The sequence below is a fragment of the Petromyzon marinus genome, chromosome 61 (assembly GCF_048934315.1).
Source record: "Petromyzon marinus isolate PM22_M1 ecotype Great Lakes invasive population chromosome 61, UKy_Petmar_22M1.pri1.0, whole genome shotgun sequence".
NCBI lineage: Eukaryota > Metazoa > Chordata > Hyperoartia > Petromyzontiformes > Petromyzontidae > Petromyzon > Petromyzon marinus.
In genome coordinates this window covers 560,900-584,235 of record NC_133727.1, presented here as the reverse complement: position 1 = coordinate 584,235, position 23,336 = coordinate 560,900, and the positions used below count along the sequence as shown (strand labels likewise).

The 23,336-nt window shown below is 47.7% G+C and overlaps 1 protein-coding gene across 4 annotated transcripts in view; it reads right to left on the bottom strand.

Annotated features, from left to right (window-relative positions):
* The window catches only part of LOC116955782 (gamma-aminobutyric acid receptor subunit alpha-2-like), an 80,180-nt gene extending 65,374 nt beyond the window's left edge, over window positions 1-14,806 (bottom strand). The window contains exon 1 of one of the 4 annotated variants that reach the window (XM_076053409.1): window positions 14,115-14,806. The gene's annotated coding sequence lies outside the window, so the exon portion shown is untranslated. The remainder of the gene's footprint in view (window positions 1-14,114) is intronic. The other 3 variants (XM_076053411.1, XM_076053410.1, XM_032977105.2) reach the window with 3 other exon arrangements.
* Window positions 14,807-23,336: the final 8,530 nt, after the last annotated feature.

Below are 23,336 nucleotides of genomic sequence, written 5' to 3'. Positions count from 1 at the left end.
ATGAACAAACACAAGATCCAGGTCCGATTTAACACAGTACATAAAATTCGTGATCTGATCCCATCTGTGAAGGACAAGTTTCATTTCATTTCAGTTTCATTTATTTGGTATAGCCCTGTGAGCCATTCGGCTCTTGAATCGGGTGCAACCGCAACAAACAAAAACATGAACAAGAAAACATCTTAAAGTGACTACGCGCAAACAGAAAAATCCAGGAAAAAACAGCAAAGTCTTCCAAAGCCTTCCAAGACAAGACAAGATTCTTGACATGCAATATTCCGGCGTCTACAAACTAAGCTGTATCTGCGACTGCATTTACGTCGAGGAAACTAAGCGACATTTCTCGGACCGTGTTCGTGAGCATAAGGCAGATTTGAAACATGGTAGGACCAATACTACTGCCGTGGCTGATCATTATTTTAATGCGGCTGGCTAACACGAAATTGATTTCTCTAAGACGATGGTGCTTTGCAAACCTACTGGCTATCAACAAAGATTCGTTCATGAAGACATCCATATATACAAACAGATACAATTTCAACCGAGAGGAAGGCTGTAGACTCAGCAATCATTGGAAAGATGCCATCAACCACTTTGGGTCATGACTTGACTTGTGTTTGTTTGTCAATCAACCTCCACCGTCAGCAGTGTGGTGTGTGGAGAGGGGTGCAGTGATTTCCTGGCTGCCCTTTGCTGCATTGTTGCTACATTGGCATTGCTGCTACATTGACATTGTTGCTGCATTGACATTGCTGCTGCATTGGCATTGCTGCTATATTGACATTGCTGCTGCATTGGCATTGCTGCTACATTGGCATTGTTACTGCATTGGCATTGCTGCTGCATTGGCATTGCTGCTGCATTGACATTGTTGCTACATTGGCATTGCTGCTACATTGACATTGCTGCTGCATTGGCATTGTTACTGCATTGGCATTGCTGCTGCATTGCCATTGCTGCTACATTAGCATTGCTGTTGCATTGGCATTGTTACTGCATTGGTATTGCTGCTACATTGGCATTGCTGTTGCATTCGCATTGCTGCTGCATTGGCATTGCTGCTACATTGGCATTGCTGCTGCATTGGCATTGCTGCTACATTGGCATTGCTGCTGCATTGACATTGCTGCTGCATTGGCATTGCTGCTACATTGGCATTGCTGCTACATTGGCATTGCTGCTACATTGACATTGTTACTGCATTGACATTGCTGCTGCATTGACATTGCTGCTGCATTGGCATTGCTGGTACATTGGCATTGCTGCTGCATTGGCATTGCTGCTACATTGGCATTGCTGCTGCATTGGCATTGCTGCTCTCCCAAACTGCTGGTGCTGCTGACATACTTGGGCTATGCCCATCTCCAAACCTTTATAAACAGTTTGCCTTTAGAGGATAACGCCTTTTCCTGATGACGACCGCATGTGTTGCGATCGAAACGTCGTGATGTTTGTATTCACTTTATAATTTTTTCTATCTACGTAACTTTACCGAAACAACCAAAGAAGATGATAATAATGGACGTGCCCCTCCAAGAAAATATCTCTCTGATTGCGAACAGGGCAGGGATTTAGTCACTTTGTCAAATTAATGTATTATGGATGCAGCATGTTATTGTTATTATTAATAATAATTTATTTATTCTTGTTTATCCAGGAAAGCCTCACTACTTGTTTTAGGATGGTCCTACCGAGTGTTTTGCAGTCAGGGGGCTTTGTTGCAATGTGCAAATCCCAATTGAGTAATTCGCAAGGGAATTACATTTTTTGGAAATTGGGATGGTTTTTTTAAGCCCAATACCAGTTAAGAGTTGTAGGTTTTCTTTAGCTTATGGGAGGAGGAAACCAGAAGAACCCGGAGGAAACCCATGAAAAACAGGGGGGGGGGGGGGGAGAGAATAGACAAACTGCACACGTCATATCCAACACGGTGGCATACAGCACAGGATCGACAAAGCTCGATTATTGCAACTCAGTACTCTACGGGACGTCTGCCGAAAATATTACCAAGCTGCAGCATGTCGAAAACTCTTTAGCCCGTGTCGTGAGTGGCACTGAAAGATCAGACCGTGCCCGTGCAGTGCTCGCTGAGCTGCATTGGCTTCTGGTTGCTGGTCGGATACATTATCAAGAGGCACTCGTTACACACAAAGTGCTTACCACAAATGAACCACAATAACTTGCTGATCTCGTCAAGGAACATAAACCATCATCACGTGAACTCTGCTCATCCTCGCAGCGGCTTTTGGCTAGTCATGGAACAAAGACGGTGGTCACCGCATCGTGCACTGTCAGATGCGCTTCTGCGGCCGTCTGGAACGCTCTTCCTTCCGATATTAGGAAACCACTGCAACTATGCACTTTTCAACATAGAATGAAATCGTATTTATTTAAAACTGCTTTTGGTGTTTAGTTTGTTGTCCATCCCCCGCACCTCCGATTAGCAGAATTCACTACGTACGGTGTGAAAGAAGTTCAAAATACATACACGGAAAGATGCCCTAGTCAAGAATTAAACCAAGGGACTTCTGGCTGTGAGGCACGAGTTGTTACCACTGCACCACTCTGCCACCCTATAAATCCATATTAACTGGTAAAAATCTGCATGTGACAGATTCCATCCAATTACAAACAGCAGGAATGAGGAACAAGCCATAAAGAAATTCGTGAGCAGCCATCACATGACAACAGCAGTGGCTAATAAAGGAAAAAAATGTTGTACGTGCACAGCCCATTTGTCCATCCACTTCTGGATGAGTGCATCCCCACACCACGTGGGTCCTGGGGATTATTTGACCAGGCTTCAACACACCGGTCAGTGTGGGTTGGTGAAGGCGGTGAGCGCGGATGCACAGCACAACAATGGATTTTGCCACAGCAGCCTATAACACCGTGTGCGTATACTGATCACGCATCCAAGCGCTATCCAGGCTCAACCCCTCTTAGCTTCTGAGGGAAAAAAATATATTAATATTTTGAAAAATGGATAGGGGTGCGTTTTGTTGTATATGAATCATCAACATTATCGGCCTTGGTCAATCCACTTCTGGACCAAGGACTTCCCAAGCCTTCAGCATGTTTCACAATCACTACCCATACATCACCTGCGCACGTTGACTAATGTCATCGCTCCCTCTCCCCGCTTGGCATCACTCCGTCATCATTGCTTGGACAGGCGCTGCTTTGAATCGGCTGCGACATATTTTTTTTCCCGACTCATGAATGGAAACCAGAGTAACCGAATAAGAATATACCGTGGATGCATCGCTCGTCTTGCCAATGGCTGTTGACTCTTGTTTCGTTGACAATACGTCTCACAAGAGCACATCCCTACGTGTAAGCAGCTCGCAAAGAGCACAATCAATGGCGCTTTGCATATCAAAAGAAACATTTCTGGCCTGCAGCACGTTCACGAATTTGTTTTCATCAAAACAACGCGTCCTCAGTTAATGAGAACGCCAAAAGTGGTTTCCAGCTCAAATGCGTACGGAGCGTGAATGTTCATGCCCCGTTTAAAACCTCGGACGAATGGAGGGGATGATGATGGGCTGGGTCATCGCGAGCCGATTGCTCTACAGCCGGCCCAGCAGTTAGAAAACGAACGCGCGTGCGAAACAGGTACAATGCGAGAGAGCGGCTTTGTGTTTCCAATCTCCGCACGCCGAACACATACCATTTGGTTGCAAACGCAGCAGCACGTGGGCGTGCGTGCGTGCTTTATGCAACCCCGATGCAACAAACGAAGGAGGGCACGCTGAACGTTACAACACACGCAAAATAAAAAGTTTCGCTTCGTATTGACATATTTCAATGCAACAGGCAACCCCCTCCCCCCCCCCCCGTCGTCACGTGGGGCCCGTGACACCGCCAAGCAGTGACGGCCGTTACAGAAGGCGCGCGGCTCGAAAGCGACGTGCCGCCCTGGTTATCACCACGGTGTGTATTCACCACCGCAATACGCGGCAACCTCTCCATTGCTCGTAGCGGACGTGAAAACATCCCCTGACGTCATTCGAAACGTGTAGGCCACCGTGTGCCGGCATCGTGGTCCAAATTTGCCCGATTTAAAATTTTACACCGCCAATTTACCGGAATAGAAATGCACACGGTAACATCGCACGCCGGCTGTAAACCCTGCGGCAGACTATGCCTGTGAAAGCTAGCGGCCTTCGCGAGAACCTTGCGCTATACGAACGGCGCGAATACCAAATGTAATCCATTGTGATTCATTATTATGATGTACCCCCCCCCCCCCACCAGTCATGCATAACTTTCCGAGGGTCGCACGTAATACCGTGAAGTGGCATCTATCATGCACAGCCATTAGCAAATGAACATGTGTCCGCTGGCAATCGGCTGATGCCGTGGCCTGGAGCGGGATTTATTTTTGGCATCATGAAACGCTTGTACAGTTGTGGTAATTCAACTTCTTTGGCTGTCGGGTGGTGGAGGGTTACACGACAAACATGTATCATGAAGTGGAATAGTGCTGTTTATTGCTGGGCCCACTTGGTGGGTAAAGCATTTGAGCTTGTGCTCAGCAACTGTTTAAAAAAGAAAATCAGCCATGGTCAATCAACTGCTGGATGCAGGCCTCCCAAGCCACCACTATCTCTCATTAATCCTGCTATGCCATGAGCCACCCTAGCACCTTGCACAGGAGCCGACTGATTCCATCATTCCATCTCCTCAGGAGACGTGTTTCTGATTCGTTACTCGTGAAGAATGGTAATGTACATTTAAATAGCTAAATTCAACCACGGTCTCAATAAGAAACCATTATTTAAGGCATCCAATTACTGTCCTATGAAGTATTTTTGGTTTCATTATTTATATTTGGACACGTCATGAATTGGTGCTGGAAAGAGAGCAGAATGTTACCTAGAACACCGGACAGATCCACAATTCAGACCCCTCACATAATTACAGATTGCACACACACACACACATCAAAGACAAAGGAAAATACAAACATCCCCCCTAGAGCCAACATAGATTGTTGGGGCTGCTAGTTTTTTTTCTTACGCCACACCAGGTACTCATTTTAGGCCGAGCCAGCCTAGGAGAGGCCCAATACCAGGTTCAGATATCCGTCAATGATGCTGTAAATGAGCAGGAATCAAACTAGGATTGCAGGTAAGTAGCGCAGTGCACTAACCACTTCGACTGGCCACGTGGAATCTCCCACACACAAAAAGACAGAGATCCCCCTTGAACAGACTGTAGGGGCAAGTGCTGTTAGCGAGCAGCACCTATGAAGGCCGGAACGGCACACGAGGGGATGGGTGGCCAGGAACAAGCCCGACCGCCTTTGTCTCCCCAGTGGCGATGTTTACACACCGCACCAGGTACTCATTTGAGGATCAGTCGACCTAGGGGAGGCCCAGGACCGGTTCAGAGAATCGTCACTGGGGTTGGCCGTGAGCGAGAATTGAACCCGGGTCGCCAGGTTCATAGCGCAGTGCGCTAACCGCTACACTATCGCTCTCCACAACACACACAGACACACACAGACACACACATAGATAATTTACCTGTACAGACGATACGAGCGAGGGCTGTTGTAGGTGAGCACCCGTTATTAAGGCTGACACGGCACTCAATAACAAGGTGGTGTGATCAGCACTGTGCCCATTTGTCTTCACAGTGCGGATGCCATTGACAGTCTGCAATAGGTACTCAATTAAGTGAGTCGACCTGTGTCCCTCACACGACGCTTGCCCAGTAATGTTGCGTTTGGTTGGGGAATTGAGACCCTGATATATGGATTTGCAATTCAGTGTCTGATCCAGTGGCAACAGCATCCCCCACAGATGCATAGGGGGGTGGGCAAAGATTCTCCATATAGCCTTAGGGGCCGTCCATAAATGACGTCACGCGATTTTGGACGATTTATTACCCCCCCCTCGTCACACGGCGTCACAAAAAGTCAGACCCCCCTCAAATATGACGTCACAAAGCTCTGCCCCCCCCAAAAAAAATGCTTCAAATCGCTTTAAACTATTGTCATTGTAGTGAGTATTTAACGTGGCGCTGCACTCTGATGTTGTAGGAGAAAACATTTATCAAAGTCTATTTAATCAAGTAGAGCGTGTGGTCTATATTTATTTAAAGTTGCGCATTTTGATGTGACGTCACATTTCTCACCCCCCCCCCCCTCGTCACACATCGTCACAAATGTCTGACCCCCCCCTAGGTGCGTGACGTCATTTATGGACGACCCCTTAACAGACTCATGAGGCAAGTGCTGTTACCGAGCATCTGCGAAGGTCGACACGGAACACAAAGTGGTGGGGTGGACAACACCGCGCCCAACCACCTTTGTCTCTCGAGTGATGATGGCTTACAAACTGCACCAGGTACTCATCTGAGGCTGAGTCAACCTAGGGGAGGCCCAGGACCGGTTGAGATAAACGTCACCATTGTTGGCCGTGAGCGGGAATCGAACTCGGGTGGCCGGGCTTGTAGTGCAGTGCACTAACCACTTCACTATCACTCCTCAATACTCACTCACACAGAGGCAAAATAACACTCGCAAACACACACACATACACACAAAGAAAAGCCCATACGCACGTACATTCTCTAATCTCTCTCTCTGCATATTGTCACCACAGAGGCTTTGTGACAGCATGCATATAGCAAACACTTAGCCGCGTGGACGGACATGTAAGTCCCCTGACCGCCACTGAATAATTAACAGCCAGCATCAGCACGAATAAATGGTGGATGGGCGAAGAGACAAAGACCGGTTCTTGTTGCTAAAGCTTTGTTTGCATTCACTCCTATTTCTAGAATATAAAAAGATAAAGATCCCACGTACAAAGCCTTAACAGACTTTTGGGGCAAGTGCTGTTAGCGAGTTACACATATGATGTTCGGCACGGCACACAAGGGGGTGGGTGGCCAGCATCACGCCCGGCCGCCTTTGTCTCCCTCGTGGCGAAGTTTTTTACAGATCACACCAGGTACTCATTTGAGGTTGAGTCGACCTTGGGGAGACCCAGGACCGGTCCAGATAATCGTCACCGGTGTTGGCCGTGAGTGAGAATCGAACCCAGGTCGCCGGGTTCGTAGCGCTCCCCACATTTCTAGAACGCACACACACACGGCGCCCGTGGACATGCACACAAACTCACATTCATTCCCACACACGGTTGCCGATCAAGGATTCATTCACCTTGCCTTTCCTATTGAAAAAACACAAATATTTCAGTCAAGTCGAGCACTCACGGACACAACCGTGCTATCCTCGCTCAGGCAAACGAAATATTTAGTGCTTTGTGAGGCCATCATGTGAAGTGTCAAATGCTCACTGGCAGGAAGGTCACGGGGAAAGACCCCCCCCACCCTAGGTGTCACGGGTGACCGACTGACCACCTAATGGCTTCCCACTATTCCAACATGCTGCGTTTTAGCCGCCCAGCGCTTTTGCTCATTGTTGTGAGCGGCGTTCGAAGGTGACTCTTCCTGTCAACCCTCGTGTCATTTGATTACTCGGGACACTTTGTGGGGTTGCTCACGGGGGGTTTGTGGTTCAATTTGACTCCCGATTGAATGTGCGTGGGTTAATACGAGCATTGGTTAAGCTTTCGCCGAGGTTAAAAGTTAACATTCGGGTTAAGAATGGTCCAGGATTTACCCGAATACTTCCGGTTAAAAATCGTTAGATACGAATTTTTAACAAACAAAAAAAACTGCAATTGAATTTGGAAGTCGACCCAGATGAACCTCGATATTCCTCCAGTCAGAGACGATGGTGTCTGAGAGGATGTCCACGGTCAAGACGGAGCGACAGACTCAGCTTGTTTGCAGGTGCTAGCCCAGTGATCTTCACTAATTTTCAGAGGGGCGCTCACCGATAAGACATCATCAGTTGTGAGGGCCGCCACACCTGTGGAACCTTTATGGGTTCGGACAGCAGCACGACGATGGATGGGGGTGTTGTCACATTTGTTTATTGTGGGGGCTCGCGTGCCAGGGGCCGTACTCAGGGCCACCTGAGGCCTCCAGTAGCCCACGGTGGCCTTGCGATGAAGAACACCATGCGAGGTGGATAGTGTCATCGCAGGATCGTGAGTGATGACTACGGTGTGGGCAGAGTTTCACCCAGAGGTGGGTTGGTCGTGGCCGATGATTAAGTTGGTGTCACATAGACATTGATCACAACGTTCAGCTGTTTATTTTAGTCCTGTTCGCGAGCAGCTATGAACTCACGACCCAGGGTGAGGCCCCAGAAGAGGTTCGTGGGTTTGATAGCACGTGTCACGTGTCACTTGTATTGCCACTGATATTCATCAAACTCCGATTGGTGGAATTATCGTGGAGCTGGCAAACCACTTAAAAACCTCAACAAGAAGACAGAGGCATGCGCACCAGAGACAAAAGATCCCTCGTATAGCCTTGAACAGATTGTCGGGGCCAGTGCTGTCCGCGAGCATTTATGAAGACCGGCACGGCACACAAGGAGGTGGGTGGCCAAAACCATTCCCGACCGCCTTTGTTTCCCCAGTGATGTTTTACACACCATACCGGATACTCATTAAAGGCTGAATCGACTTACAGTGAGGGAAAAAAGTATTTGATCCCCTGCTGATTGTGTACGTTTGCCCACTGACAAAGAAATGATCAGTTTATAATTTTAATTGTAGTTTTATTTGAACAGTGAGAGACAGAATAACAACAAAAATCCATAAAAATGCATGTCAAAAATGTTATAAATTGATTTGCATTTTAATGAGGGAAATAAGTATTTGACCCCTCTGCAAAACATGACTTAGTACTTGGTGGCAAAACCCTTGTTGGCAATCACAGAGGTCAGACGTTTCTTGTAGTTGGCCACCAGGTTTGCACAAATCTCAGGAGGGATTTTGTCCCACTCCTCTTTGCAGATCTTCTCCAAGTCATTAAGGTTTCGAGGCTGACGTTTGGCAACTCGAACCTTCAGCTCCCTCCATAGATTTTCTATGGAATTAAGGTCTGGAGACTGGCTAGGCCACTCCAGGACCTTAATGTGCTTCTTCTTGAGCCACTCCTTTGTTGCCTTGGCCATGTGTTTTTGGTCATTGTCATGCTGGAATACCCATCGACGACCCATTTTCAATGCCCTGGCTGAGGGAAGGAGGTTCTCACCCAAGATTTGACGGTACATGGCCCCGTCCATCGCCCCTTTGATGCGGTGAAGTTGTCCTGTCCCCTTAGCAGAAAAACACCCCCAAAGCATAATGTTTCCACCTCCATGTTTGACGGTGGGGATGGTGTTCTTGGGGTCATAGGCAGCATTCCTCCTCCTCCAAACACGGCGAGTTGAGTTGATCCCAAAGAGCTCCATTTTGGTCTCATCTGACCACAACACTTTCACCCAGTTGTCCTCTGAATCATTCAGATGTTTATTGGCAAACTTCAGACGGGCATGTATATGCGCTTTCTTGAGCAGGGGGACCTTGCGGGCGCTGCAGGATTTCAGTCCTTCACGGTGTAGTGTGTTACCAATTGTTTTCTTGGTGACTATGGTCCCAGCTGCCTTGAGATCATTGACAAGATCCTCCCGTGTAGTTCTGGGCTGATTCCTCACCGTTCTCATGATCATTGCAACTCCACGAGGTGAGATCTTGCATGGACCCCCAGGCCGAGGGAGATTCACAGTTCCTTTGTGTTTCTTCCATTTGCGAATAATCGCACCAACTGTTGTCACCTTCTCACCAAGCTGCTTGGCAATGGTCTTGGAGCCCATTCCAGCCTTGTGTAGGTCTACAATCTTGTCCCTGATATCCTTGGAGAGCTCTTTGGTCTTGGCCATGGTGGAGAGTTTGGAATCTGATTGATTGATTGCTTCTGTGGACAGGTGTCTTTATACAGGTAACAAGCTGAGATTAGGAGCACTCCCTTTAAGAGTGTGCTCCTAATCTCAGCTCGTTACCTGTATGAAAGACACCTGGGAGCCAGAAATCTTTCTGATTGAGAGGGGGTTAAATACTTATTTCCCTCACTAAAATGCAAATCAATTTATAACATTTTTGACATGCGTTTTCCTGGATTTTTTTGTTGTTATTCTGTCTCTCACTGTTCAAATAAACCTACCATTAAAATTATAGACTGATCATTTCTTTGTCAGTGGGAAAACGTACAAAATCAGCAGTGGATCAAATACTTTTTTTCCCTCACTGTAGGAGAGGCCCATGACCATTTCAGATATTCGTCATTGTGAGCAATGAGTGGGAATCGAACTCGGGTCGCCGGGTTCGTAGCGCAGTGCACTCATCACACGCATGCCCACAGACACGCACACACAAAGGCATGCATGTGCCCGCATGCATGCATGCCCATAATAGAGGTGTTTGGGTTAGATCACGTGAATATAACTGCGTCGTTAAACTCGCCACCACACGACACAGCCAATTAGTAAGGGTTGTCACGTACACAAAACGTGCCAATTAGTTATGAGTAAATACACAACATCTAGAATTCGAGTACGACGTTTCGCTGGTAATTACAATTAGGCTCATCAGGCGACAGCCAGAGTTGTGGAGAAATCCCCCTCCTGGTTCGGTCTTAAACATGCATGCATTGCATGCACTTTGAACTTCTTTCGCACCGTACGTAGCCAGCCGTCCCTAATCGGAGGTCCGGGGGGAAGGACAACAAACTAAACACACAAAAACACTTCTAAACAAATGAGTTTTCAATGTAGATTTCTTGCACAACTGCACGTAACAGAGTGAGTATAACTCACAAATGCACGCTTCCCCCATAACAGCCGCCATTCGCTATGAAGTGGTGGTGATGCCACCACGGCGCTTGTGCCAGACTAGGTGCACGTTAAGGCCACGTGCAGTGTCGAACGTCTGCTGGCAGGTCACGGGACAGACCCAGGTGCCACGGGTCGACTGACTAAGATGACTGAGATGGGCTGGCTGATCCACCACCTGTGCCCCCTACTGTGCCAACCTGCTGTGTTTTATCCACTCGTTGTTGTGAGCGTCGCTCCTCCCCCCTCCGTTGTTGTTGGAGGGCGACTGCCTCCAACTGCCCAGTTGCGTCCTTCACGAGCCTCCTCCACAGAGGCCGATCTTGACACCGCTGGTACCAGTCATTGGCAAGTCCACTAAACTCCACATCCTCTTGTACCACATCACTCCATCTCTTCTCTAGCCCGTGCCACTCCCCCACCAACTCACCCACCCACCCACTAACCCATCACTTCTCTAGCCCGTGTCACTCACCCACTCACCCATCACTTATTTAGCCCGTGTCACTCACCCACTCACTCACCCATCCACCCACTCACTGATCACTTCTCTAGCCCGTGTCACTCACCCACTCACTCACCCACCCACTCACCTATCACTCCGTCTCTTCTCTAGCCCGTGGTACGCCCGTTTAGCCCCCTCAATCCAGTGGCTGGGCATGCGGTGGCTGGGCATGCGGTGGCTGGGCATGCGGGCTACATGGCCCAGCTTCCCCCACAGACATACAAAGATCCCCCGTACAGAGTTAACACAGACAGACACACAGACAGACACACAGACACACATACAGACACACACACAGACAGACACAGACAGACACACACACAGACAGACACACACACAGACAGACACAGACAGACACACACACAGACAGACACACACACAGACAGACACACAGACTCACACACAGACAGACACACACAGACAGACAGACAGACACAGCCAGACAGACAGACACAGCCAGACAGAGACACAGGCACACACACACAGACACACACACAGACAGACAGAGACACAGACACACACAGACAGACACAGACACACACAGACAGACACACACACAGACACACACACAGACAGACAGACACACACAGACAGATAGATAGACACAGACAGACAGACACACACAGACAGACACACAGACAGAGACACAGACACACACAGACAGACACACACACAGACAGACACACACAGACAGACAGACATACACACAGACAGACACACACAGACAGACACAGACACACACACAAACAGACAGACACAGACACACACACAAACAGACACACACAGACAGACAGACACACACACACAGACAGACACATAGACACACACAGACACACACACAGACAGACACACACACAGACAGACACACACACACAGACACACACACAGACACAGACAGACACACACATAGACACACAGACAGACACACACAGACAGACACATATACACACACATAGACACACACAAACAGACACACACAGACAGACAGACAAACACACAGACACATAGACACACACACAGACACACACACACAGACAGACACACAGACAGACACATAGACACACACAGACAGACACACACACAGACAGACACACACACATACACACACAGACAGACACACACAGACACACACACAGACAGACACACACACATACACAGACACACACACAGACACATACACAGACAGACACACAAACAGACACACACACAGACAGACACACACACATACACAGACACACACACAGACACACACACAAACAGACACACACAGACACATAGACACACACACAGACAGACAGACACAAACAGACACACACACAGACAGACACACCCACACAGACACAAACAGACACAGACACACAGACAGACACACAGACACACAGACAGACACACACACACAGACAGACACACACACAGAGACACGCACACACACAGACACACACACACACAGACACACACACAGACACACACACACAGACACACACACACAGACACACACAGACACACAGACAGACACACAGACACACACAGACACACACACACAGACAGACACACAGACAGACACATAGACACACACACACAGACACACACAGACAGACAGACATACACACACACAGACAGACACACAGACAGACACACACACAGACAGACACACAGACACACACACACAGACAGACACACACACAGACACACACACAAACAGACACACACACACAGACACACACACAGACACACACACAGACAGACACACACACACAGACAGACACATAGACACACACACAGACACACACACAGACAGACACATAGACACACACACATAGACACACACATAGACACACAGACAGACACAGACACACACACAGACACACACACAGACACATAGACACACACACAGACAGACACATAGACACACACACATAGACACACACACAAACACACAGACACACAGACAGACACATAGACACACACACATAGACACACACACACAGACAGACACACACATAGACACACAGACAGACACATAGACACACAGACAGACACACACACGGCCCTCTCATCCCACACCCTACCCAGAAACTCTAACACCCCCCTCATTCCATTTCTGACAAATTGTTCAAGAACCACAATTGTGTTACTTTAAATCACAACATTGCTAAATTGCCATCTATTTTACGTATTTATTAACGCAATGATCTTAAGCCATCTTGCTGTGAGCGAGGCCTCGAAATTAGGATATGTGGATCGTATGCAAATAAGTGACCATCACACAAAAGATGTGTACCAATTATCAATGCAACGTAAAATAGTAAAAAGTGTTATGTACATGCTAATGTACGTCTAACATTTTAGGCAATTGTTGTTCGTAGTGTATATCAATTGATATATTAATTGTTAAATCATCGGTATTCATGACATTGGAATTTTAGGCTGGGTTTGGGCTGATCACCACATCTGGACCCTTAAAGGGCACAGCCACATACATCGCACCAGGTAAATATATATTTTTTTTAAATATCCTTATAAATTCCATCCTACATTGCAAAATATATAATGGCAAAAACAACTGACTAAATGTAACACCAAAAGGATATTCAACTAAAAAAAATACACATTTGTTTTTAAATGTACGGTAATATATTCATGCGTAACATTCCAGTTGTTGCCATTGATAGTCAACACGCGTAGCTGAACGAATTTGCGCGCAATCTCATTTAAAAAAAAAATACCTTTACAACCTAAATACAAAACGCACAAAATAAAATCGCAATGCGCGAGACGAGTCCCGTTCGTTTAAAAAAAAACCCGCGATGGTTGAGTGAGAACTAGCGGCGGTGGTGGCGGTGGTGGTGGTGTGGATTTTACCTCTCACGGCTTTGTCCGGGCTCGAGCGTCGTGGTGGTGGTGGCCACAGGCGCCGCTCGACGCCACCAAAACAATAATACACAGCGACGACAAGAAAAAAATACGCAAAATATTTCCGGGGTGGACGTTAAACGACGACGTGTAAACAAAAAAAAAATCTGAGGTAAACCGATATTTATTTTTTGACGAAATTTGTTGCAAAAAAAAGAGGAGGCGGCGGTAATTTTTGTTGCGTTTGTGCGGCGCTGAGGCGGCTGCTGCTGCCGCTGCTGCTGCCGCTGCCGATGCGAACGCTCTGCGCGCGCGCGCCGCCTTTTTTTTTCTTCCCGCCAACGCGAGGCGGGAGTGGGTGGGGGGTGAGGGGCAGCGATCAGTCGGTGAATCTTAGCGAGGCGCAGAGACGCATAAGGAGAAGAGGAAGAGCCCTCCAACGTACGGTGCGAAGGAAGTTCACACCCGTGCAGTGCTTACTACACTGGAGTGGGCGAGCTTTGCTAAGGCGGCAGCAGCAGCAGCAGGCAGCCTCTAGTCGAGGGGTAACCCTTGGTCTACTCTTCCACGCCGGCCCGACGTGTTGGTGGGAGAGGTGGTTGAGAGTCAGCCCCAACACTGCCGTGGTGGACAGAGACAATTTGTGGGTTAGGATTTCTGACCACTTGTACCCACCCCAGAGCCGTCCCTTAGGGTAACGATTAATGGGGGGGGGGGGGGGGGGGGGACCGCCCCGGGCCCCGCGCTTTGGGGGGCGAGGCCTCGCTTCGGCGTCAGGGATGGCCCAGCAGTTGCACCGTCGTTTTCAGCTGCCGCTTCGGGAGATAGAATCGAACTTGTGGATGATTTTTGGTGGCAAGCGGCCTCACTGAACACAGTAGTTCTCTCAGCCCCAGCCAGGCACTCAGGAACACAAGGCGACTTGGTGATGTGAATACCAATTATAGTATATAGATCTCACTATAGCACGACCCCTGCCGGATAGGGCTGCTGTTGCCTCACTGAACTAAACTAACAATCTTGATTTGAAGCTGTCGTGACTGCAGGGATCCATACTCTTTGGTTCTTTCGGTAAAGTCACGAAGGTAGGAATGAAATAAAACAATTCACGAAGTTTCGATCCAAAGAATATAAACGAACACTGTTAAACACGTCGTAGGCTTTCGCGACCAATGTCATCCATAACACAGGGGTTTTTTGGGGGGATAGATCGCAATCCAGAACCTGTGTTATAAACTAAAACTACTCATTTTATTGTTTTACCAGGCAAGGCCCCACTAAGCTATACGATCGTGTTTAGCTCTTTTTTTGTCAGCAGCGACCTGGCCAACACAAATGATGGCTTTGACGAAGTGACTTTCATCGTGTGTGGAAATCCACACTAGCAGCACAAACACTCTAAGCGCGTGTTCATTGTAAATGTGGAGGGGAAAACCAGAAGACCCGGAATAAAATCCACCCAACCATGGGGAGAGCAAACTCCGAATACAGTAAACAGGCGCCTTGGTTGGGACCGAACCCACGACCTCCCGTGTACCAGGCGAGGTAGTTAACATCTCCTAGCCACCCTGGTGACGGCTGCTTGGTGTTGCGCCCGAAACGTCGTGATTTATTTTATTTTATGCCTACGTGACTTTACCGAGAGAACCAAAGAGTATGGATTCCTGCATTCACGAAAGCTTCAAATCAAAATTAAATGATTTAGAACTGCTTTAGCGTGTTTGCTTTGTCGTCTGTCACCCCTCACTTCCAAATTAGCGCGGTCGGCTACGTACGCTGGCGAAATAAGTTCAACTTACAGGTACATTACCGAGTCATTCGGGGCGTTCGTCCGCTGTCAGTAGGAGGCGATAATTGGTGCCCTGTTTGCGTGCGATCCTTAATTGAGAGCTTTTGCAGTGCCATTTTCGAATCCGGCAAAATATGCAGTGATGTAGTGGCGTGTGACGTGCCCATCGTCTCTGTGAATTGCAAGTCGCAGCGGGCAGGACTCACTGATTAATGATAAACTCTTTTAACAACTCCAGGTAGCCACCTCCTAGCCGGACAATGCCGCCTCCTCCACACATATTTATAATCCGTATCTCCTCGTAAAATATAAAATGCATTTCTCGCACAATCCATCAGCCGCACGTCCTTCTGGGAGTGCGTGATTTCAAGCAGCAGTGCCTCAAGGCGAGCAACACACTGGAGCGAGTGTCGTATCGTCAGCTTATCTCTTCCATTATTTGCATTCTCCACAACGACGCTCGTGGCTATAGTGAATTTTATATCCAACTAGGAGCACAGCGCTCTTCGCTAATTCTCTGAGAGGCGCGGCCACTTTGCGCCGAGAAGACATCGTCGCTGCGAGGGTCGCCACACGTTTGAAACCATTGGGGGTTTGACAGCAGCACGCTGATGATGATGGTGATGATGGGGAGGTGTTGATGATGATGATGGGGAGGTGTTGATGATGATGATGGGGAGGTGTTGATGATGATGGGGAGGTGATTATGATGATGATGGGGAGGTGTTGATGATGATGGTGATGAGGTGTTGATGATGATGGGGAGGTGTTGATGATGATGATGATGGGGAGGTGTTTATGATGATGATGGGGAGGTGTTTATGATGATGATGGGGAGGTGTTGATGATGATGGTGATGAGGTGTTGATGATGGGGAGGTGTTTATGATGATGATGGGGAGGTGTTGATGATGATGGTGATGAGGTGTTGATGATGATGGTGATGAGGTGTTGATGATGATGATGGGGAGGTGTTGATGATGATGGTGATGAGGCGTTGATGATGATGGTGATTAGGCGTTGATGATGATGGTGATGAGGTGTTGATGATGATGAGGAGGTGTTGATGATAATGGGGAGGTGTTGATGATGATGAGGTGTTGATGATGATGGTGATGAGGCGTTGATGATGATGGTGATGAGGTGTTGATGATGATGAGGTGTTCTCACTCGCTGTGTATTGTCAGGGGCCGCACTAAAGGCCACTCGGGGCCGCCCGTGGCCCTCTGGACTCGCGCAGCTTCAAGAGAATCGGGGAGTAGAGAATCGGAGTCCTTCGCCTCTCACATCTGGGCAGTCCACGAGCATTGTTGACTCAGGTGAGGCTGACTGCTGGCGACACAGCCTGAAAGCTTCAAATCAAGATTGACACAGCCTGTGTGCGATGCCGGATTAAACTCGTGCGGGGCCTGGAGTATATTATGTTATTAAGGGGCCCTAAATAAAAAAAACGTTAACATTAAAACACGTAAAAAAATACTTGCATAATCAAGTAATTGTATTTTTTTTATTTGCTATATACAGCCGGATAATAGTCGTTCGTAAAAGTTGAAGGCGGTATAGTACTATAGTAATAGAGCAAGTGCAGGATCACTGAACCGGAATTGATGGCTTGAAAGCATTTAGCGCGGGGCCCTTGAAAGTGCGGGGCCCGTAGCAGCACGTGGAGCCACTTTGCCACTGGGATAATCCGGCACTGCACGTTGTGTTTCAACACTTTATTTATTTTTAACCACCAAAGTAATTTTTTGCTCGTCTCAAATCAACGGCTGCTCATGCTATGTACACTCCCGGAAGGCCGCTGATGAAATGCAACAAACCAAAAAAATTGTTTTTACTTTTATATTTTACGTGGAGAGACAGCTCCGTGTTAGGAGGCGTATTGGTCCGCCGATCCATGCAGGTTGTTATTCAGAGTCGTCTCTCCGTCGCGTCGCCGCTCGTGATTGTTTCTGGTTTAACAACAACCACGAGAACAACCACGACAACAACGACAACAACCACGACAACAACCACGACAACCACGACGCCCCCCCCTCCCCAGGCCGTCGTCGTTTGCGCCAGCGCCTCGTCCCGGGGGGAGCGCGACCGTCCGTGTGAGTGTGGCACAAAACATTGGGACCGCGCTCTCAATTCAGTCAGCAAAATAAATAAAAATAACCGCGGCAGTGTTAAGTTGAACGGCGCTCAAATTAGGTGTTTATGTGTGTGTGTCTGTGTGTGTGTATGTGATTATTGTGGGGAGCGGTAGTGTAGTGGTTAGCGCTGCGCTGCGCTACAAACCTGGCGACACGAGTTCAATTCCTGCTCACGGGCAACACCTGCGACGATTATCTGAACCGGTCCTGGGCCTTCCCCTAGGTCGACTCAGCCTCAAATGAGTACCTGGTGTAGCGGTGTGTAAACATCGCCACTGGGGAGACAAAGGCGGTCGGGCGTGGTGCTGGCCACCCGCCCCCTCGTGTGCAGTTTTGGCCTTCATAGGTGCTCGCTAACAGCACTTGCCACTACAGTCTGTTACAGGCTATACGGGGATCTTTGTCTTTTTGATCATGGTTTCAGATTGAATTATTTTGGGCTCTGTCAGGAGCAATGCAATTGTAGGGCTACGCCTGTTGTCACTGTGGCTAGGAGATGTTAACTACACAGGAGAGCGTGGGTTCGATCACGACCCTGACTCCTGCTGCTGTTTATTTGAAGTTTGCGTGTTTCTCTCTCCGTGGTGAGATGCTAACTACCTCGCCTGGTACACAGGAGTTCATGGGTTCGATCCCGACCCTGACGCCTGCTGCTGTATATTTGGAGTTTGCGTGTCTCTCTCTCCCCGTGGTCGTGTGGATTTTTCTCCGGGTCCTCCGGTTTTTCCCTCTACATGTAGAATCCACGTGCATTTATTCGTCATCATAAAGGTTTTTGGCTTGCATCGCAAAAGTATAAATGTGTCGTAACCCTCCACCACCCTACACAGCCAGTAAGGTTTGTCACGTAAACAACGCGCCAAATAGTGACTACTTCAGCCCACCGGTGTGTTGGAGAGCAAATCCACAACATTTACAATTTCAATGCGTTTCGCTGGTAATTACATCCAGAATCATCGGGCGATTGGCCAGAATCGTGAAGCCCTCCACCTACGTCCGGTCTTAGTGCAGGACGACGTCATCACTGAACCATTCAGGTGCAGAAATCAGAGGGTGGGGCGGGGGGTATTGTAATTGTATAATAGATTAGTAATCAGTTAATTAGTATGTGTTTCCTCTTTAAGGAACGCAGTTGTAAGATGTATGATTTAATAATAAGCTTACAGGCCGCACTAAGCCTGTAGCTGGCAGAGCGGTTGAAATCATTTGTATCTCTCACTTTTAATGGATTCTCGAATTAGTCTCGGCCAGTAATAATTGGTTTTACACAACACTTGAGCGTTATCAACATCAATTGAGTCTCCTTGTTGGCAAGCTTGTTTTACAACTGCCGACAGTTGTATTTGGGAGTATTTAATATGTATTTGGTGTTGTTTTAGTCATACGCTAATGTTACGTGTCGTCTGTCCATTATAGCATCTGGCACATAAGCAAATAATCCGATACGCACCTTCTGTTGATAACTTAGGCAATTCATCTTTAGTACAAGATACTGATTTTTTAAAATTTGTGTACCGTGCCAAATGTTACTCTGATTTGTAGTTTTTTCCAAAACTCGAGCTAATTTGTCAGTTACTCCTGCAATATATGGTATTGTAATTGTTTTAATAACCTTATCGCTTTCAGCAGTATTGCCGTTCGATCTTAGTTTAGCATTCAATGCTCTGTTAATTCGAGCATTATGGTGGCCATTCTTTAACATGTTTAATCTCTCTCCTCAGACTTTCACCATCTCACACTGTGTGAGCCCGATGTATGAGCGTCTTGATTAGATGATTTCTGTGCGGGGTGATGATGCCAATCTGCATTCAGATAGGTATCAGTGTGCGTTTCCTTTCGGTGAACGCTGTCTGTTATTTTACCGAGCAAAATATCCAGGAACGGGAGTGTGTGTTAGTCACCTCCATTTCCATGGTAAACTGGATGGCCGGGTTTTGCGAATTGAGATGATTTAGACATTCATTAAGTGTATCTTTACCATGTGGCCAGACAACCAAAGTGTCATCTTCAAATCTAAACCATGAAGATTGTTTTAATGAACTTTGAATCAAGAGCTCTTACTTCAAAGTCTCCCATGTGCAGATCGCTATAGCAGGAGACAAAGGAGAGCCCATTGCTGCTCCTTCCTTTTGTTTAAGGGGCCGGCCATAAATGACGTCACGCGATTTTGGACGATTTTTGACCCCCCCCCCCTCGTCACATGGCGTCACAAAAAGTCAAACCCCCCTCAAAAATGACGTTACAAAGCTCTGCCCCCCCCCTCCCAAAATAAAACACACTTTAAATCTCTTTAAACTATTGTCATTGTAGTGCGTATTTAATGTGGCGCTGCACTCTGATCTTGTAGGAGAAAACGTTTATTAAAAAGTCTATTTAATTAAGTAGAACGTGTTGTCTATGTTTATTTAAAGTTGCGCATTTTGATAAGAAATGTGTTATGCTCACGAGAATACCGTTAGGGGTAACTTTCATACCTCTAAACACATTTACAAGATGTTCTCATTTTGTGATGAATGAAGATGTCCTACTGATGTAGGGCTGTATTTGTTTAGTTGCATATTTTGCTAATTTAAGTCGCATACAATTTGTAAATGTTGTGGATTGTCTCTCTAAAGCACCGGTGGGCTGAAGTAGTAAACTAATTGGCGCGTTCTGTTTGCGTGACAAACCTTACTGGTTGTGTTGGGTGGTGGAGGGCTACGACACATTCATACTGACGTGTTAAAATACACGTGTTAAAATACATGTATTAGTATTTGGCTTTTGTAAATGTCCACGTGATGATAAGCCACTTGTTTGAGCCATCAATTGTGATAGCCAGGCCGCTTCTGAAAGAACGAGCTACACCGCTCAGCGGGGCCTTGACCTGGCGGTGCAAGTGGTCGGGATTGAACCCACGCCCTCCGGTATGCCAGGCGAAGAAGATAACATGTCCCAACTTCACTGGGTGGGACAGAGACAGCAGCAGCAGCAGGAGGGAGATGGAATTGGCCAATCCGCTGCGGGTTGCTGACCAACGGCGCCTGACCAGACCCCTTCGTGGTGTGCCACCATCGCCCCTTGTCACTCCCACGTGACGGCCCTGCGTGCGTCCTGGGGAGCTGCGTCGTCTATCCGCTGCGATTTGATCGTCCTCCTAGCGCCTCTGAGGCCCCACGGTGGCTAAGAGATGTTAACTACCTCGCCTGGTATACAGGTGGTCGTGGGTTCGATCCCGACACTGACGCCCGTATATTTGGGAGTTTGCGTGTCTCTCTCCTTGTGGTTGCGTGGAATTCCCCCCGGGGGTTTCCCTCCCCATTTAGAATCAACATCACGCGTTTAGAGTATTTGGCTGCTATACATTTCCACGTGATAATCCACTTCGTTGACCTATCATTTGTGACCAGGTCGCTTTTGATAAAGAGTTATATAGCTCAGTGGGCCTTACCTGGTAAAATAAGATTGTTTTAATAGTTTTAGTTGAGGTGGTGTCATATTTTGATTTAAAGCTTCCGTGACTGCAGGGATTCATATTCTTGGTTCTTTCGGTAAAGTCACGTAGAAGGGAAACAATAAAATAATAAAAATATAAAACAATAAAATTCTCACGACGTTTCGACTGCAACACAAGCAATCATCATCAGCAATCATCAGGTGATGATGATTGCTTGTGTTGCAGTTGAAACGTCGCGATAATTTTATTGTTTTATATTTTTATTATTTTATTGTTTCCCTTCTACGTGACTTTACCGAAAGAACCAAGAATATGGGGTGGTGTCATGTTTAGTTTTAGTAATGTCTCTCTCTCTCTCGACGAGAGTTATAAATGATTGCTTCAAGCGAGCCTGACTGCTGATGAGACACCGACTCCAAGCTTCTGAGACAGCCATCGTGGCTTCGACCAGGGGCGCTAAACAGCGGTAGTGAGCACGTGCTAGCAGCAGCATCAGCATCATGACCATCATCATTGCGTGAGTTTTATTAAACCCTGTAGATTGTAAACAATAAGAAAGTACATAATTCAAAATCACATCGGAAGTGCGGTACTAAATTCAAAAGACAAAAGCGTCCCAGAGAAATTCACACTGAAGGTGGCCTTCACAGCGGTACTGAGACAACCTTTACATCAGTCGGTGATGAGCGCGCACTGCAAACCTTGAAGACGCGCAGGTAGCATTTCACCGCCAACATGATTATTATCTATTTTGTCTCTTTGGAGTTAGGTCGCCGCGGCAATGATGAAGCTAGTTGTAATCACTGGCGAAACGTCGGACTCAGATTGTAAATGTTGTGGCTTGGCTCTCCAACACACACCGGTGTTGCTGTACTAGTGACGATTTGGCACGTTCAGTTTACGTGACAACCCTTACGAGTTGGCTGTGTCGGGTGGTGGCGGGTTTTAACGACACATTTATATTTTTACGCGATCTAACCCAAAAAAACTCCATTATGCTTTTTTTGTGTTTAGCTTGCATTCCTTCCCCCCCACCGGCACCTCCGATTGGCACGGTTGGCTACACAGTGTGAGAGAAGTTCAACTTACAGCTACGTCCAACATTCACGGGCTCACTTGCGTTGCGCCAGAAACTCAGGAGCACCTTCCACCCATCCCGTCCCATCTCAACCACTTCAATGCACTTCTGCTGCAGTCTGATCAAGTGGGAGCATCACACCCTCGCTAGCAGCTTTCTCTGTGTGGCACAAGATTGAGGCAGCTGTATCTGTGTGTGACGCAAAGCTGTACACAGCCCAGTGGGACACCCTGGTGGCAGCTGTCTCTGTGTGACACACAGCTGTACACAGCCCAGTGACAGCTGTCTCTGTGTGACACAAAGCTGTACAGAGCACAGTGGCAGCTGTCTTTGTGTGACACAAAGCTGTACACAGCCCAGTGGGACACCCTGGTGGCAGCTGTCTCTGTGTGACACAAAGCTGTACACAGCCCAGTGGGACACCCTGGTGGCAGCTGTCTCTGTGTGACACAAAGCTGTACACAGCACAGTGGCAGCTGTCTCTGTGTGACACAAAGCTGTACACAGCCCAGTGACAGCTGTCTCTGTGTGACGCAAAGCTGTACACAGCACAGTGGCAGCTGTCTCTGTGTGACACAAAGCTGCACACAGCACAGTGAGACACCCTGGTGGCAGCTGTCTCTGTGTGACACAAAGCTGCACACAGCACAGTGAGACACCCTGGTGGCAGCTGTCTCTGTGTGACACAAAGCTGTACACAGCACAGTGAGACACCCTGGTGACAGCTGTCTCTGTGTGACACAAAGCTGCACACAGCACAGTGGGACACCCTGGTGGCAGCTGTCTCTGTG